General features: G+C 42.2%; 1 pseudogene; it reads right to left on the bottom strand.

The window, feature by feature from the left end:
• Positions 1 to 3490: 3490 nt before the first annotated feature.
• Positions 3491 to 6375, bottom strand: LOC134487099 (uncharacterized; annotated as a pseudogene).
• Between the last annotated feature and the right edge of the window lie 1982 nt (positions 6376 to 8357).

Raw genomic sequence — 8357 nt, 5'->3', positions numbered from 1 at the left:
AAGTGACACAGCAGACTGTAATAATCCTAGGCACCTCCCTTCATATTAAGGCTGAATGAGGCAACCCAGTATAGCCTTTAATATTTAGCATACTTTCCTGAATTGGTTGCTTTAAGTTGTTTTAAAATTGTGTTTGTATGTATGTGTATCTTAGTGTGTGTATGTGTATGTATGTGTATTTATGTATTAGCATGAACATGTTTGTGTGTGTGTGTGTCTATCAGTATGGGTGTGTATATGTGCATGTGTTTCTTAATGTGTGTATATGTATTAGTGTCTTAGGTTGGGTAAGTATATGTGTCTTAGTATGTGTGTGTATGAGTATGTATTGTGTCTAAGTGTGGGTATATGTATGTGGGTATGTGTACATGCATGAGTATGCATGTGTGCATTAGTGTGTGTGTGTGTGAATGTATGTGTATGAGTGTCTTAGTGTAGGTATGTATATGTATATCTTAGTATGGTTATGTGTATGAGTACATGTTTGTCTTAGTGTAGGTTTGGGAATGTGTATGAGCATCTTAGTGTGGGTATGTGTTTGTGTATATGCTTGCGTTAGTGTGTCTACATGTCTCTTCGTGTGGTTATGTGTATGTGAGTACAGGTGCCAGGGAAGGCAACCAACTATGGCGCATCCCCGTGCTGGAGGGAGGAAGTTATGAGCCACTTGACATTAATGCTGAGAACTTACTGTGTCTTCTTCAGGAGTGGTGCATGCTCTTAGAGGATGAGCCATCATTAGGACCTTCAACCATTTTTATACATATTTGCATATTACAAATAAAACTAGAGTCATTTAAACTTTGTTTATTTATATTATGACATTATAATAATAAGATTAAATCATTTTTCCTTCCCTTCCTTTCCAAAATCCTCCCATATACCTTTGCTTATTCCTTTTCAAATTCATGGCTTGTCCTTTCATTAATTGTTGTTATATGCACACATGCGCATACATTTATATCCTAAATATGTAAATACAACCCTTTCAGTCTACTTAATACTACCTGTATGCTTGTTTTCAGGGTTGAAATTTAATATTGTGAGACCCAGAGAATGAGGAATTTGCTACGAAAATATCTCCTAGAAATGTCAGAGACATTTGCATTTTATTGTCTAAACGTGACTTGGACAGCCGCAGTAGACACGCTGAAGTAGAGGAGGAAATCTCAAGATGCCTCAGCCCTGAACAAAGAACTGCAGGAAATGATGTCATGAGGAGAAATAGTCTTATCCAGGGAAGAGCACATCAATAGGTATCCAACACCAAATGGCAGCCTTGAAGTCTTCTAAAGTTCTCTCTTCCCAAATCTACTCAAGACAAATTCTTATAAAACTGATACACAACCTTCAAATCAATCATATATATGTGATTATCAAAATTATATTATAAAAATCTTGTGTTGCTCATGTCGAAATTAAATTATTAACATGATACTAAGAAGTAAGGCTTTTTAGTGGCAATAAGACTTTCCTCCGCCATCTTTCTCCCTCTGTGTTTTCTATATGATGCTATGATGAAACTTGTAAGAGTTCACCATAGGCTTATGTCATATTCCTGAATGTCTCAGAACTGTGGATAGTACGCTGTTCTTGAATCACCCACTCTAAGGTATCGTCAGAACAGTAAAGAACAAAGACAATATGAACAAGTGTGGTTATTTGTTTTAAGAACTACCCCCATTATCCTGAAGCTCTCTTTGAGCTTTCTTTTCCATTAAGATGAATATTTTGTTTTGTCCAGTGTCAAAATTCCTGAATTATAACTACTAAATAATTTTTATGAAATGATTAAACCACAACTTTTGTGTTCCTTCTAGATAAAATTTAGTTCATTTTAGTGTTTCTTATCTTAAAAAAAAAAACACTAAAATGACTAGTCTTAAAATACGACTTCCTGGAGCACATTTGTAAAAATTTCTCTGGACAATATTTTTAGAGCAGAAATTGCTACATCATACATTATGGACAATTTTAGACTCCCTTGATTTTTGCAAAATTCTTCTCCCTACAATGATTGCACCATTCACATTACCATAGCAGTTTATGAAAGTTCTTCTCTTTAAATGATTGTCAGCAAGTAAGGTGATGCCTCTCTCTCTCTCTCTCTCTCTCTCTCTCTCTCTCTCTCTCTCTCTCTCTGTGTGTGTGAGTGTATGTGTATGTACACACACATACATATACACATACATACACACATATACATGTACTTTTATATTCTAGGTATGAATTTTGGTGGGTGTCTTGCAAAGATCTTTTACATATTTTATGTTTGTCTTTTAAAATAGATTGTCAAGCCAATTTTGCATTTTATTGTCAAATTTATCAGTTATTTCCTTTAAGAGTCATGCTCTTTTTGGTGTTATTTAGAATAAACATTCTCATGATGTTCAGTTACCTAAGTTCATTGTTCCCATTGAATAATTTTATGAATGACTCCAGTCTGGTGGTTCTGGTGTCCTCTCCCTCCCTCCTTTTTTCATCTTCAAGTTTAGGGGTTATAACAATAGTTAGCTGCTTGCTAACCATATAATTCTTTTGTCTTTACTAGTGGTTATTCTTTTTCCTTTCTTGTCAGTGTTTATTGTAATTTGTTATTTATTTACTTATTCATTTATTTATATTATAAAGGAAAAAGCCAACATTTATTACCAGGAAAGCATAGGGGAAAACAATGACTGGGCAGAAGGGACATCTTCTGGAAGGATTTCTGGTTGTTTGGGAAGGCAAAGATGGCCTGAGGCACCTGCTCTGTGGCCTCTGCTGGTAAGGTCTAGCTGGAGTCAGAGGTTCCCTGAGCTGTAACATCGGACTATTCCTGGCCTCCAGTTCCCCTGTTCTTGACCGGCTGGTTCTCTTTGGGACTCTTAAGGTGACCACAGCTCATTCCTTCCTTTGAACTTTGAAGTGGATTAAGGTGCTATTTACAATGCCTGGTTGCTGTTTGTTTCCAATTTCTTTATTTCTAAATGAAAGGTTTTGCCCTTCGGGGCTTCTGTGGACAGTAGCCCATTCCACTCCTGCTTGTAATTTGACCTGCGTCACAGGCTCTCTGATCAGCAAGACCTGACTGCTGCTTGAACCCAATTCCCCTGTATGGGAATGGATGGTTGTGCTCCTTGGGACGCGCATGGCCACAGCTCACTCTTCTTGCTGGTGAGCTATGGTTTGAGTCACAGAGACCCTCAGAAGAGTGGGAAGATCCCCCCAGCTGGAATGTCAGTGAATCCACTTTACAGTCTTCTACCTTTAATGGGTAACCTACATTATTCACCATATTCTGGACGAGAACTTTTATGAGGGATTATAGTTCAACTGCTGTATTGTAGATGAGGTTTTCTCTATGTACCACCTCCTATGTCTGCTTAGTAACTGGTGAAAGCCTTTCATTCTTCAAAGAACCGCCCTGCCCCTTGTATTCTGTGCTGAGGTTACCATATTGTACAGCATTCCTTGTGATGTTCTTCAAGGAGCTTTTAGGAATAGCCTATCATTTTCCTGGTCCTAGGCTGGTATTTGGTTGCAGGATGCCTCTCCTAGTTCCTCGGCTAGTCCTGCTCTGCTGGAAATTTGCCTGGAAGCAGAAAGCACTGGGCTGAACACTGAGGTATCTCTGCTGTCAGTCTGGATGGATGGCAGCAGGTGGAGGGGCTCTTTGGGTTTCCTGAACCTCTCGAGTTGAGTGTTCAAACAGAGGACTTTGTAGACTGGTAGATGACACAGTTTCTATCCATGTCCCTCCTGGATCTTGGTGATGCAATTGTTCTAGGATTGTGGTAGCTTTGGAATAGTATTCAGTCTTGGAAACACAGGGTAGTCTCCCTCTGTGTTTCACAGTGAGCTGCATGATGCTTGACTCCAGCTTCATTTGAAAGCAAGGAAGGAAAGGTCCTCAGTGGTGTTCATAGAGGACAGCTTGCCTTCAGTGTAGGGTTCCTGGGTTCCAGCCTCTTCCCACGAGTGCGATTTGAAGTGCAAAGCAGGTCTTTGGCCCCAACACTGATTCCATTGTTGATGGTGTAGGTATATCACACTTTGGTGCCTTCTTTAAGGGCACCCCTGTGGGCGTAGACCCCCCCACCTGGCTCCACTTGTAGTTTGTAGACTTGAGGATGGGGTGGGCAGGGTGGGAGAATTCAGCCCTGTTCTTGCGATAACCGTCACTGCTTACTTGGAAATGTTCCTGAAGATGTGTCAGTTCCTTAGATGGGAGGAATCTGAAGGGGGTTCCTTATTGTTCTGCCGTATTAGTTGCCTCGTCTTCATTCTGTGGCCCTCATGGTGCTGGATCATCTGACAATATTCAGGCATGATGGAGGCTGACCTAATGGGCAGGGTGCCCCTGGAAAAGTTGTCAGTGGGCTGGCTAATGGCTGCTTGACATTTTTGAACATTACAGCCTGTAATGTCTTTCCAGTTCAGTCCATGTTGCCAGGACTTGTTTTCAGTAGGAAGATATACCAGTATCCCTATTTCAGTGGACATAAGAGTTCACAGGCCCTCCTCCGGACTCAAGAATGTGTTTGGTTTGGTGTAGAGTTTGGGAGGTTTTCCAGTTCCTGGACCTTTGTCATACCTACCAATCTTGGTGTCACAAGTTGGTGGAGCAATGACTGGTCCTGGAAAAGCTGTGGTGGCCCTTTATCCAGGGATAGAGGTTGTATAAGGCCACTTGCATCCTAAAACTCACTGTTTTATAGCCTCCCAAGGAAGAGTTCCTGGAGACCTAGGCAATAGACACAACTGACTCAGAGAACACAGAGGATAGGCCGCAGAAAAGTTGGTTAAAGTTTTGCTGTATAAGAACCTCTAAGACCTTGAGGTAAACGAACAGCTGAAGAGGGAATGCTGATTCAGTTTTTCCTCAGAGTTCTAAAAGGGGCAGGGAGAGGAGTCCAGTAAAGGATGCTGGGTGGGGCTTTCCATAGGTCCTGATGCATTCTGGGTATCATGCACACTCTTTTAGCAGTTTCTACAACCTTTTACCATAGCAGTCTTTTTCCTTGTGTTGCTCTGCCCCTTCTTCACCACCTTCCAGTTAGAAACAGCACAAATGAGCTGGGGTCCCTTCTTCTTTAGGCAAACTGCCTGCTCTCTGTGCTCACAGATAACATGAAATCCATATTTTCCAGAGAGCTCTCTCTCATCCATCCTTAACTCATTCATACTGGATAAACACATTTGCTTTTGGTCTTGTTGGGAAAACTGTAGAAAGGGCTGTCTATTCCACACTTACCACGGATGTCCTCGGTCAGTGTTCCTCAGACAAGTTCCTACCCAAGGCTGAGCTCTGCAGCTGCCTTTGGGCTGTCAGGTGACATCTGCTTCCTCGGATCAGAGGAGAATCAATCCCTAATCTGAGACCCTTGGTCTCATCACCTACTTCACATCAGCTTGACACAAACAAAAGCAAGTGCCTGAGCTGAGGATAGATGACATTTCTCAGAGCTTGTTCTGTGTCCCCACCAACTCAGAAATGCAGTCTGTCCATAGAGCCCCAGTCCTCCTCAGTGGCCTCCCTGCCACCATGTACAGATGGTCTGACAGCTTCAGGCAAACAACTCACGCCACTCACTTCTATCTTGCCTGCATACTGATGTGCTGCTGCTCTTCCTGGAGATTTCCTCTCACCTGTCTGTAGCTAGACTTTAGCTACTTCGTAGGTTTTTCTTACTTCCACACTTCTCCATCCCCTTTCTTCCACCTGAACACTAGATAGGAGAGAAGAAAGGATAGACAGGAAAGGGTGACACTATTCTTAGACTATTTCCTGTTGATTACAGGGGAAGAGTTCCTTTGGGGCATGTTTGATCTTTACCATCAGCATATCCAATTTCTTCTTCTTTCTTCTTTGAAAAATCAACAACCCACCCCGCTGCTTAAGGACCTAGCATTTATAAAACCTCTGAAAAGTACCCAGAAATCCAAACCTCACACAAACACAGAAACTATCTGCTGCTGGCAGAATCATGCCCCTGCTCAAGCATGAGGCAAATCATAATCAGCTGCTGTGGACAGTGTGAAACAGCCCCATATCTCATACTTGAGATTAAAACAAAACGTATTCTTTCTTATATTTGTGGTTTAATGCCAATTTTTTTGCTACACCTGCCTTTGTCTTTCTAGGGAATGTAAGAGTAACAGTCATGAACAAGACTGCATACCATTGTCAACCAAAGCTTTCCTCACATTTGGGCAGTTCTTTTTGCTCCCAGGTAGTAGTAACCCTGTGTATTCCTTCAGAAACAGGATTAATATGAAGAAGAGTCCCACTCCACACACAATAGCAAACCTCATGTCCATTATTTTGGACATAGAGCTAGGACTCCTTCATGAATCAGTAACGCTATTCATTGGAAGGAGACAATTCTCCATCATCTGAATCACAGAGCAGCTCTCAGGCCACTGAGTTCTGGAGTGCAACATTTAGCTTGAGAAGAGGGCCCAGGTCACATCACACAGCTGAGGCCTCCTTATCACAAAGGGCTACTGGCAAGAGGAAGGGTGCCATGGCCCCTCCCCAGCCTCCAGCCCAGCAGACACACCTGCCTCCTGGCTATCCCTACTTCTTCCTTCCAAATCCTGCTGCTGAAGTAGTCAAAGACAGATCTCTGTCCATGTTTTGTTTCTCCTCTGTCTCCTGGAAGATGTCTGCTTGAGTCCATCAGGTTCTTGGTTTTTCACAAAGTGGGCTTCTCTGTGGAACATGAATTGTTCTTAGGGACTGTTGCTCTCAGGATGTCTTCTGACTCGACATTCATGTCTCTTCATTCAGAGATTATAGCTTATCTAGTTTTCCAGTAAATTATTTTTATTAATTACTTATTTACATTTCAAATATTGTCCCCATTCCTGGTTCCCCTTCTTGAACCTCCTACCCCATCCCACCTCCCCTTTGCCTCTAAGAGTGTTCCTTCCCTACCCACCCGCCCACTCCAACCTCACCCCTCTAGCATACCCCTTCTCTAGGGCATCAGTCCTCCACAGGACCAAGCATCCCCTCCCTGAGAACAGATAAGGCAGTCCTCTGCTACATATGTAGCGGGAGCCACAGACCTGCCCATGTATGTTCTTTGGTTGGTGATTCAGTCCCTGAAAGCTCTGAGTGGACTGGTTAGTTGATACTGTTGTTCCTCCTATGGAGTTCAAACCCCCTTCAGTTCCTTCAGTCCTTCCCCTAATTCCTCCACTGGAGTCCACAGGGTCAGTCCAGTGCTTGGCTCTGAATATCTGTATCTGTCTTAGGTGCTGGCAGAGCCTCTCAGAGGACAGCCATGCCAGGTTCCTGTCTACATGCACATCTTGACATCAGCAATAGTGTCACGGGTTGGTGTCTACACATGGGAGGGATCCTAGGGTAGGGCAGTCTCTGGAGGGTCTTTCCTTAGTCTCTGCTCCATTTTTCTGTCCCTACATTTTCTTTATACAGGGACAAATCTGGGTTAAGATATTTGAAATGGGAGGCTGGCCCTAAACCTCAACTGGGGGCCAGGTCTGTTTCCTGCAGATGGTCTCTTCAAGTTCTATTTCTTCCCTGTTGGGCATTTTGGCTAATGTCATCCCCACTTGATCCTGGGAGGCTCTTGCATCGCTGGTTTTTAGAACTTTCCAGTGGTTCCCCCATTTACCCACTCCACACTGCTGCATATTTCTTGCATATTTCTATTCATTTTCCTAGGCCTCTGGGTTTCTCGCCTGACTCCCCCATACCTGATCCTGATCCCCCCTTTTCCCTCCTCTAGTTGGTTATGCTTATTAACACCAGTGAGTTGACAAGTTTTCCAGGCATTAAACTCTTCAGGTAATACTTATAATTGACCACTTATTTCCTGTTCAGATACTCTCAACATAGCCATGGAAATGCTTTCCTATATATTCTAATAATTTGAGTTTGTTTATATGGTATAATATCAGAAACTAATTGCATTTTTCCAAGTGGGAAGTCATAAGCCAAACATGTATTGAATATCCTGGTCTTTTCCTATTGACTGACAAGTTACTCTACCGTATGCTAAGGTATCAAATGCTAAGCATATAGTCAATCTGTTTCTGAAGTATTCATTCAGCTCCAGAAGGGCTTATTTTCTTACAGTTTTGACAACTAAAAAGACCAAGATTAAGGTCTAGACAATTTAGTACCCATTGAAGGTTTCCCCATAAGAAATCAGATGTCTGACATCTTCTATCACTTTCCCTACTGCAGGCATGTGAAGAAAGAAAAATTCTAATAAGGTTACCATCATGAAAACCTTCATAAACTAATTTAACTCCACAATGACTCAAATCTGTGGCTGCCTCTGATGAATTGATGGAAAAAGCAAACACTGAGCTTGATTCATAAGTGGGTAGATTGAAAG

The sequence above is a fragment of the Rattus norvegicus genome, chromosome 5 (assembly GCF_036323735.1).
Source record: "Rattus norvegicus strain BN/NHsdMcwi chromosome 5, GRCr8, whole genome shotgun sequence".
Taxonomy (NCBI): Eukaryota; Metazoa; Chordata; class Mammalia; order Rodentia; family Muridae; genus Rattus; species Rattus norvegicus.
Note: the sequence above shows the minus strand (reverse complement) of the source record. Positions and strands in the feature narration are given on the sequence as shown.